Source organism: Vidua chalybeata, chromosome 3 (genome assembly GCF_026979565.1).
Source record: "Vidua chalybeata isolate OUT-0048 chromosome 3, bVidCha1 merged haplotype, whole genome shotgun sequence".
In the NCBI taxonomy this organism is placed as follows: Eukaryota; Metazoa; Chordata; class Aves; order Passeriformes; family Viduidae; genus Vidua; species Vidua chalybeata.
Genome location: NC_071532.1, coordinates 73,442,497 through 73,453,243, shown reverse-complemented (window position 1 = coordinate 73,453,243; position 10,747 = coordinate 73,442,497). Strand labels below are relative to the sequence as shown.

The 10,747-nt window shown below is 41.4% G+C and overlaps 1 long non-coding RNA gene across 1 annotated transcript; it reads left to right on the top strand.

Moving 5' to 3' along the window:
• Window positions 1-331: 331 nt before the first annotated feature.
• On the top strand, window positions 332-8,886 carry LOC128785813 (uncharacterized). The gene is made up of 3 exons (XR_008430043.1): window positions 332-1,352; window positions 2,446-2,484; window positions 7,124-8,886. It is a non-coding gene; the product is annotated as an uncharacterized LOC128785813 (long non-coding RNA).
• Window positions 8,887-10,747: the final 1,861 nt, after the last annotated feature.

Sequence of the window (10,747 nt, the reverse complement as noted above, 5' to 3'; positions counted from 1 at the left end):
GCAGGCTACAACGTCTGTTTATTTTCCCAGGCTCTCTCTTGCAGTGGGAGTGGGGCAGAGGGGTGACAATGGCAGGGAGAAGGTAGCATCCTTTGTGGGGGGAGGCAAGGGGGGCTTACTTCTGCTTGTGGCCCTACACAGCTTGCACCTAGTGTACAAACTAATCAAGACACTTCCTGTATTTAAGAATGAACACCCACACACTGAAATCAGACCACAAAATTAATAGTGCGCTAAATCCAATACTGCTAATAGTAAAATTCTTTTTTACCTAGACAGAAATTATTCCAAAATCAACATGAGGAAATAGTGACATGTTGGCTAGAAAAAAATAAACAAATCCATTTATTTTCTCACAAAAAGTCCATGTAAGCTGTAAATCCTGACCTGCATTAATTAAATTTCACTTTTAGAAAACAGTGGTGCAAATTCCCCTTAATCCACAAAGTCTGACTTAACTTGGGGGGTGATGGGAGGAGATTTCTTGATTCCCAGCAAAGATCTTTCTTGCATCCACTACAGAGCCTTAGTCTTTATTCCATCGTACAGTGAAAGAAATGCAAGGGGGTTTGAATGCTGGGGAAAAAAAAAAAAAAAAAAAAAAAAAAAAAAAAAAAAAAAAAAAGAAAAAAAAAAAAAAAAAAAAAAGCCGCCTTCTTTGTGTCCTTATCTCTCCCGATGCGTGTTACATGTTGCAGCAAAGAGCAGGGGCGCTGAAGCCGAGCCCAGAAATCCGACTGGATTTGACGACGCCCCCGGTAAACAGCGTGGCACAAAAGTCCATTGTGCTATGAGATAACTGCGGGGCTGAATGGGGGAGGCTGTCACGGGGGGGATTGTTGGGCCAGTCACCATCGGATCACAGTCGAGGCCTGAATTCCTTTATGGTTCATCAGGGCCTGTTGGTACCACAGAAAGTGTCATGATCCTTTTTTTCACTGGGGCCAGATGGTGTCCTTTTCTGAGGCCTTCCTAATGCCCGGTTTTCCACATGTAAAACTCCTGGGAAAATGACCTAACTCACAGCTGCTTAGTGAGGCTTGAGCAGGTCTTTAGAAAGACTTCTGTCAGGAACAAGGCGGCCGTACCACTCCGGGGGAGCAGGGGGAGGCCACCAACACAAACCTACCCCTCGCCGTCTATATTTAAGCGGAAATAAAATCTCGCCCGGCCTGCGCCGGCCTGCGCGGGCCGGGCCGAGGCCGGCGGGAGAGGCACCGTCGCTGGGCAGAGAAGTGCCAGGAGGGGCCGTGGGGCCGGCAGCCGCAGCAGCCGCTTTCCCTTCCCCGGCGAGCAGATGGCCTGAATAAAAACATAGAATGTGGTCCAGAAGGGTCGGGAGAGGACAAAAAGTGAGAGGTTCCCCAGGCCGCGGGCAGCCGCCCGGAGAGAGGGGAGGGAGGGAGCCGCCGCTGAAAGGGGAGAGGGAGAGAGGGGACTTTTGATGTCGGGAGGGCCGTGTTTGCCCGCTGCCTCTCCTCGCCCTGAATGATTCCCCGAGGGGCCGCGGGACCGCAGGTGCGGCGCTTAGAAAGCCCAAAGTCTTTTCTGTCCATAAAATAATGCCTGGCCAGAGGAGCTCTCCCAAGGCTGCGAGGGATGCAAAGCTGAACAGCTTCTGTGGCCGTGCTTTTTTTCCCCGTCCAAGGCGTAAGCAATAATTATCTTGATAACTTTTAGCCACGGTGATTGACCTTTTAGCCTTCACTGTACATCGCTGTATCAGGATGTTTTCACTTGCCTGGCTTTGCCAGGGGATTTTTTTTGTTTTGGGTTGATGAAAGCATCCATATCCATCCTTTGCACTTTTTTTTTTGTTGGAAGCACTATGTTTCCAGCCATACATCTGTCAGTGTATCTGCAGATATTTCAGCAGCTGCTGTACCTATCCTACAAGTTTTCCAATGGTATTCTATTTTCAGAAGCCTGCACGTAAATAAGCACAGCTCAGTAAACATACCAACACTCGGTTTTATTTTACTTGTTCTGTGACCCAGAACATGCTTTAGTCCCAGTGTTAAATGCATTTCCCCTGGTATATTTTAAAGTGAATATGGGAAGCTCCAATAGGATTTCTTTCCTGAACACGGCCATCTAAGAAATTAAATAGAGCTGTCTGAAAAGTAGCTATATTTGTTCAGAGGAAATTGTGAGGAGATATTCATAAAAATGTTGCTTTTTCAATTAAAAACTGGAAGCCAGAACTGAACAACTAGGCTAAAAAGTCTTTCAGTGCTGATGCATTAAAAATCAATTTTGGTTTCAAATATTTAATTTATTAAAAAAATACAAAAATATGCTTACTCTGACATTTCATATTTTCAGACTTGCACAGAACATTTCTATGAATGTTCTTTTTTTTTTTTTTTTTTTTTGGCTAAAATCTTTTTCTAACATGTTTTTAGTTCCAGCAGAATCCCAATACTCATTTTTTTGATTTTGCAGTCAGATCTGAGTGGAAAAGAAATGTACCATTGATCTCAGGTAGGTTTTGTTCAAAGGTTTCTTTCTGTGAATACAAGTTAACTTTGTTACAGAATATACATCCAGGGCATGAAAAGATGATATAAAAGAAAACAAGTAATTTTTCAATCTCACTTTCTCAGCTAAAAGAATAAAAGATGGAAGAAGTGTATGTAAAGATGCTCCCAGTTGCTGAGAATAGAGTCATTTTTCAGTGCTCTTTGAGAGTGAAACTTAAACAAAAACAGCCCAAAAGTGTTTGGCCAGTCCAAACTGCTCTGTTCTGGAGCATCTGCCTTTGACCCAAAAACTACTGACATCCATGAATTTCCTTTCTCTTTGGTAACTTGCAGATTATTGATTTTATCGTTTGCCTGACATTTCACAGTGCATTGCCTCACTTACAGAAATGTTCAGCATTACACTGTGATGTGAACTGTCATAAAGTGAGGTAACATTCCATAAAATCCTAAGGGGAAAAACACTTTGATGAGATGCAGTCCAACTTGGAAGGACTATATTTTTTCTCAAGCTGTTCTAGGCTCACTCACCCTGAAAAAGCACATTTCAGAAGGGACAAGATAATTTTAAATAAGAACTGCTGTTTAAAAGGAAAAACGAAAAGGATGAAATCTTTTATAGTAACAAGAGCAGGAGTCACTACTGGTGTGTAACGTAAAAGAAGTGAAATGCACATGTACTTGCTATGCTCCGCTTTCAGCAGAGCAACAGAGTTCAAGAGAAACAGCATGTGCTTTACATTTTTGGTCTGCTCATTCCCCTCCTTGTTCTAAAATGTATCACTGGGCCTGAATACCCCCCAAGAAATCAGGCAGAGGCATCCAGCACGTACTTAGGATCTGTGTCTTGCAACAGAAGGAGCCCGAGAAAGAGAGCCGGCCCTTCTCCTGCTGGGTCAGTCACATGCAGTCAGGCTTTTGCATAGAGCTAGCCTTCTGTCTCCTTCCTTTGAGGGGCAGAGTAACATTTTGTAGTGACACAAAGAAATTCTTCCCTCTCTTGGTCATAAAGACCCTCAGCACTAGATCCTCTTTATCAACTGCTCTTTTCTTATAGGATGCGATATATTTTATTTACATATGAATTGATCAGTTTGTCCGGAAAACTTGGAAAGCCCAGTGATTCACAAAAACATAAACTACTCTACTTGTAGTCATTGCTTGAAACTCGAAGAAAACAGCAATCTCTCTGCTTTGCCTAACTCTCCCTAATCTATATCCTCTCCATTATTCATGTTACTGTTGTGCAGGGCTCATAGTTGGGATGTAATTAGTTAAATTTTATGGGTGGCAAAGCAGAGAAACAAACTGCAATGAAATTATTACCACAGATGAAACAAAAGCATTTTGGCCACATTCTTCTTCTTTTGGGAAAAAGATCCCTGTAATTTATACCTGGCTTTTCATTGCCTTTGGAAGTGGCTGTGCAGTATGTGAGACACATTGCAGTAAGCGCTCAAAATCTTTTCTCCCATGTTTTGGGCACACACCTACAGGTGCATGTGCAATACAAAAATGCATTTCTTTCCAGACTCTGCTGTCATTTCTTGTACTTTCCATATGCTGCTATTAGCATGATGCAGCTCACCAACAACTGTGTGGCTTATAAAGCAGAAGAAACCATGACAAAGATAAACAACAAGAAGATTTTCTGGCTTCGTGCGTTTTCATCCTAGTCCAATTAGAATCTTGCAATTTCTCCTGGCCTGGTAATTGAGAAACACCAAATGAAATTACTAAATGTAATGTACTAAGGCAAACAAAAGCCCCCCTTCACAAACGGCATGCTTGGGCTCCTTGTACCGTGTAACTCCTCCCTAGAAGAGGATGTGGAAGGCAAATGGCCTCTAAAAGCAACTACACAAAGCCAGAAAATAAAAGTCCAGTGGATAACCACATCTGTGTCAGGAAATTCCTAAATTATAGATAGCTGAAAGCAGACTGCCATGGGAAGGGTCACTCCGTGCTGTTCTCCTCACAGTCTTTCCCTAAGCAGTTATTACTAGACACTGTCAGGGACAGGAGCAGAAGGACCTTTGGTCTCATTCAGTACAGCTGTTCTCTTGTTCCTCTGTTCTTATTTTATTCCAGCAACAAAGTCTATTTTTATTCGTCTCCCTAGAACTGTGGCCAGCACACTGGAAAGGATTTTGCTAGGAATCCAGACTGCTGTGAGTGTTCATGGTACACACAGGGACACTTTTTTTCTTTCTTGTCTGTGCAAGGTAGCTGTGTCAGAGGCAATCTCTGTCTCCTCCAGCTCAGGGTGCTGAAATGCCTTGCAGTCAGGAGGAAATATACTCATGGGCCTCAGTGGTTGTCTAGTAAGCCTGAAAACAACATTAATGTCATAACATGGGTAGTTTGACACCTATGTAAAAGTAAGGATGGCTCCTCTCCAGAATATATATCTGTCACCAGATATTATCTATACTGAGAGCTTTAAAAAAGGCACTTATTTAATTCACAGGAATGATACTAAAATAACCCCACTGTGTAGGATTCCTTTACTTTCTGCTGACATGGATATCACCAGAGGAAAACATGAATCTAAATGTCATAGTTAAAAAGTGTCATAAATGTGTGGATCTGTGTGGAAAATGCAAAATAACTAATCTTCACACGCTGAGTCCCAACTCAACTCAAGCAAAGGACCAGTCTTAAATTCTGTTTCAGCCTTATTTCCCATCTCATGTTTATGGCAAAATCTCATGTCTAGCAAGGAGCATCATTCATTACTGGATAAAACCATTCAGTTTTGTTCTCAGAAGAGAGTAGTTATAAGGTCATGGTGCTGACCTCTTGGCCAGCAGCTTCACATGTCAGACACTCGGAAAGCCTATCAGTGGTATGCTTCTAGTGTGTCCTAGAGATAGATTGGCTCCAGAAGGACTCTCTAGATTTACTGTTGTCAAGGGATTGCACTGGAGGGATTTAGCCTCCGTGCTGCACTCAGTTTGCAATCAGACTGCACCAGAATTCTTGCCTGGCACAATCAGTGCCATGTCTTGTGCCTGGGCAGAGAAGTGGGATGGAGCAGGGAGGTGGCATGGTAAGGGCTGGAAGCACAAATGGCTGAGTCAGAGGCGTTGCACGCTAAGCTGATCTCCATTCAGACCAGGCAATAGGTGGGCAGCACTTTTCCCATAAAGCCCCTGATGCTGAGGCCAGAGCAGTCCTTGCAGCCCCTGACAAGTGGAGGCAGGAGTCACATTTCCTTAGAGTCTGCACGAGTGATGCCGTGTACCCGTGCCACAGGTCTCTCGCTGCCATCGGCAGGCCTGTTTAGCATAGATGGATCGTGGCAGCACTGCAGCCTTCAGTCTAATGCCAGATGAAATTTATAAGAAATGTAATGCCAACTTGGACCAATGAAGAGTGGTCCTCAGTCTCTGCACAAAGTAACACAGTCACCAAGCACACTCACTCTTCAAATCACAGACTTGGTCCAAATGTGCTGGAAATTGTCCTAAACCAAAACCTTAGCACAGATTACCTCCAGAAGCCTGGCAGAAAAAACATGGGTTTGATCTCTCTGGTAACTTGACAGGCTGCCATATCCAAAAAACCACATTTAGGAAAGCCTGGATTTCCATGTGAACACACCCTTCTGCTGGATAAATCCAGCCCTCTCTACTGGGTAAATTCACATATACTGATGTAAATTAGCAGCAACGACTATACAAATAGTCAAATGAGAAAACTGCACTGATCATCAACTAGTACCACCAGCAAATCAAGCCTATAAATGCCTTTGACTGTGGATCTCAGTCTATTAGAAGTTATGTACCCCAGTAAAGACTCCTGGCATGGTATTCTGCAGCAAATAAATACCCACTTTTTGTTGCTAACCTGTCTTCTTGGTGACTCACCCAGGCAGAGAGTTCCCATCTGGGTCTATAAGAATAAGCAGTTTTATATGGAATTTCATAACATACTTACATGTTGCTCACATCCTTCTGTTGAGCTAAATTGATCTTTTTTCTTCTCATTTCCTGGGTAGATTGCATTTGGTCTATGAGTAAACACAGTGTAGCTGCCCCCTTTTCCCAGGCTTTCTAATGAGAATGTGCTGTCTGATCAGGTGCATGCACTCTGCTGTCATTTGCAGCCTGACCTGAAGGTCAGAGGTGATTTGAGCAGGCTCAGGGATGCATACAAATCACATCCTCTTGTCTGTCTGTTTTGTTGACTGGTTCTCCTCAGGGTCATGGCTATCTTAAGTAGCAGCCTGAAGGATAAAGTGCGCCCTGTCTGAGCTGTAAAACTTTGACTTTGGACCAATTGCATCTGACATACAGCAGCATGAGGGTTGGTTTAGCCTTTGGATTCAGAACAAATCACTGGCTATCAATAGCTGATAGTGACATGCAGTTTACTGAATGTCCCCTTTTCTCTGGCAGCTGTATATTCTTTGGGAAAAATGGATGTGTTTTTAAGTTTCTAAGGTCATGTTTTAAATATGATGTTGCACACACTCCATTAGAAAGTAAGTGTAGCAAATAAATAAATAGCTAGAAAATTTTATGCTGTTTTATGAGTTTGCTCTTGGACTCCCAGGTGGTACACAGTATGGGAGATGGGGGAATAAAAATGAAATGGCATAAGAATGACCTACTCTAAAACAAAATTTTTTTTAGGATTAGCTCACTTACTGAAAACTTTCCAGGAATGATATTGAGGAACAGCCATGTAGAATAAAGCACTCTGTCCTCAAGAATGGTGTTCTGCAGGGAGCTTCTTTGCCAACACGGCTGCTCCAGCGCGGCAGTCGATGCGCAGGGTTAGGGGCGCAGGAGCAGTGTGTTCTGCCCATACCCTCCCACTGTGCACAGACCACCAGACCCAGCCTCACAGTCCCCATATTGCCTCTGCCACAGTGACAGGGCTTGCCAGTGTAGCAAGCACCCACTCGTGCTGAACCCAAAAAATGAGAAGTTTTTAAGGCCACCAAGCAGGCATCAAAGAGTTACAGCTCTCAGCTGGCATCAGCCAAGGCCAGATTCAAAGCAGTGACCTGGAAGCAAGGGGCTCCGTATCACCCCCATGAGTTACCCAGCCCCCTGACACTTCACTTATTAAAAGGCGACTCCAGGACTATGTCAGTGCCCTTGTGCCTCTGCAGCATCATACTAAAAACCCACTCTTCTCAGTCTTATATATTTGTAAGTCAATTTTATACAAAGGAACCACTCTTTTATTGGTCAAAATGCTTTGGTGGCTTCTATTTATTATTCTATTAAGAATCACATTATTCTTGTCAACAATTGTATCTGTTTCATTTTCTCAGGTCTGCTGTCACAGCACTGCTTGAAAATTTTTGCCAAGTTTGTGTTGGAGAATTATACTGAGGGAAACTCTGTGTTCTCATCATATTGTAACTTGGTAGAAAATGAAAAAGGGATTATTATTATTATTATTATTATTATTATTATTATTATTATTATTAAGGGATTATTAATTTTTATTATTGTTATTGGTGGTAGTAGTAGTAGTAGTATTTCATATATGTATTATTCTTAAAATCAGCCATAAAACCAGAATAGCTGAGGTGCCACTCTCAGTAACTACCATGTTACATTTTTCGGTTTATGCACGTATAGAGGTCATCCAAGACTTATAAACTTTTCATGGAGTGCATGTGTAGGGCTCCAATGATTGGAAAGAAACAGTCTGGCCAAGAATTTTCTACCAAAGTGGATTTTTTAAAACGAAGAACCTGATTATTTCATAACTTCTTTTTTTTTTTCCCCGCAGAAAGATATTCCCTACCATAATAAAAAAATTTAACAATCGCATTAAAAAATGAAACATTTTCAGTTTTCAGCCAAATGTATTTGTGTTTTGGGTGAAAAGGATGAAAGGCAACTGTTTGCAAAAGATAATCTCATTTTTCAGGCTAGTTATGAACAAGCTGTATCTACTACAGCCTTAAACTACCATTAAGTAATAAAATATTGATAGTACACAAAAACTGGTGAATTCATTTTTGACAGGTCTCATCATATCTGAAGACTAGTCTCAAGATCTTTCAGGTCTTAGTGAAATAAACAAAGGGTTCAACATGCGGTAGAATTTCAGCCTTAATGATATCATATCTGTGAATTGTGAAGCAATGCTACAAGATAAAGAATTGATAGCAGCATAATAGGATATGTTCCTTTCCCAGCAGAATCCAGCAGAGGATTGTAATAGTTCACCAGGGGAAGTAGGGTTAAAAACCTCTGACCCCTGATATCACATAAACATTGCCAAAAAAAATAAAACCCTTGACTGACAGTGAGATGCGTGACTGCCTCGAGTCTGCTCTGAAATCTTTGCTGATAATTACTGGCTTGAATGGTATGAGAAATGGGCAAGAAGGGTATCAGCCACATGAGTGTACATACTCAGAGACCTGAGCATCTCTAATAAGAATTGATGTAGTGTGTCATTTGTAATTTAATCAGCAGCATTACATCTTGATAGCAAAAGGACTATCATGAACATTTTCACAGTAAAGTAAGATTAACAGACACACCCCTCAAATCTCTGCTGCCTTAATGTTCCAGTTGTGACAGTAGCTAATAAATAGAAGAAATTGTGAGTTTATGCTGACACGTGTCCCTGAGCTGGTCCCATAGTGTGTAGGCGTTTTGCTGCACATGGCACTAAGTGCTAAGCACTGACCTGAGACTTCTTGTGAGCACAGGCCGAGCAGTGCCAACCTTGATCCAAATTTTGGCCTCACTCTTTTCCAGTGACTGTTATATCCCAAAGTCCAGGTCTAGATCCAGATTTGAGCAGATCCCTTTTTTTTTCTCCTCACTATTTGTTTGTAAGTTTGGGAGCCATCAGCTTTCCCTTCATGTCCAGGCTTCCCTGGAGGCATTCAGTACCCCAGCATGCACCAACTAGAGCCTTCCTGACATGCAAGAAAGCTCCATGGATATTTGGATGAGATCTACCCTAAAGCCGATGCCTAGGAGTTTGTCATCTCAGCTGAAGCTCCTCAATTTAGACTTTCACTGTAATGGTGGAAAATAGGCCCCTCTAGAGGCAATTTGAGCAGTGTAGCTAAAAAACTTAAGGTGAATGGTTCACTGAAAAGATTTTTTTTTCTCTATCCTCACTGAAGAAAAAGCAGAGTAGTTAGGATATCTATGTTTCAGGCTTCTGAAGTGAGGTGAGTTAAATCCTTACTCTGCTTACTCTCTCCAGGAAATCCAGTGTGCAGGCTCTTCCAACATCTGTGTCAACATCTTTTTAATTAAAACTTTAAGATTTCTCACCTACTGTGTCTGAGTAATATTTTTTTTTCTTTTCTGTTTTTAACAATGCTCAGTTTTGAGAGCTGAAAGAATTAGCAGTAAATTTACTCATGGGAAAAAAGCACATTATGACAATGAAGCAAAGGTCTCTAGTGTCTGCAGTCCCACAGTGAGTATGCATGTTCAGATGTGCATATTAATTGTCATTTATTTCACTGGCAAGAGGCAAGGAATAAATGGTGCATGGGCATCTGTTTTCAAATGCTTAACCAAGGTGCTGACTCAGATCCATAGGTCACCTGAAAATAAAGTTAGTCCCTTAGGATCCAGGCCAAATGTTCTGGGGAAATATCCCATCTTGACAGTCTTTGAGTCTTTGAAGCAACTGTTAGTGACTGATTTTTTCCTCATTTTTTCCTTTACAAATGTAAAATAACCTCCTGCTAATAGTTTTTTCAGAGCCTTGTCTCGTTACACCACAAATCCATTAAGTTTTAGCCTCTTTCCTCACATCCACCAAAACAAGAAAGGTAATTCATATTGCAGTTTTTTTCCTCTAGATCAATTGGTATCAATCTCATGGCACAACCTGATTTTAAGATGTGCTATTGTACTTCTTACTTCTAAATTTCAGTCTGTGTTGCTCAGTAGTGATTAAATAAATATGTTAATAATTCCAAAACAGCCAACACAAGATTAAAAACATAGAATTATAACTTACCCAAATAACAAAGATCTGAATGTCTGACAATTATGTTAAATTGTGATATTAAAGAGCTTAAAGAAAAGCTAATGTGTTCCATTATTTACTGTAGGCTGTTTTCATGAAGATATTCTCCTGCACTTACAGGTTTTTGGCAATATCCATATATAATTCTCAAAGGGAGAAATGGTTGTTTTCACACTTCTCTTGGTTAAAACCTCTTCTCTAATCAATGAGACCTTTGATTTCCTCAAACAGGTTTAAAAAATGTCTCTTAAGATCAGTTTCCATCACGGCATATTTCAGGACTG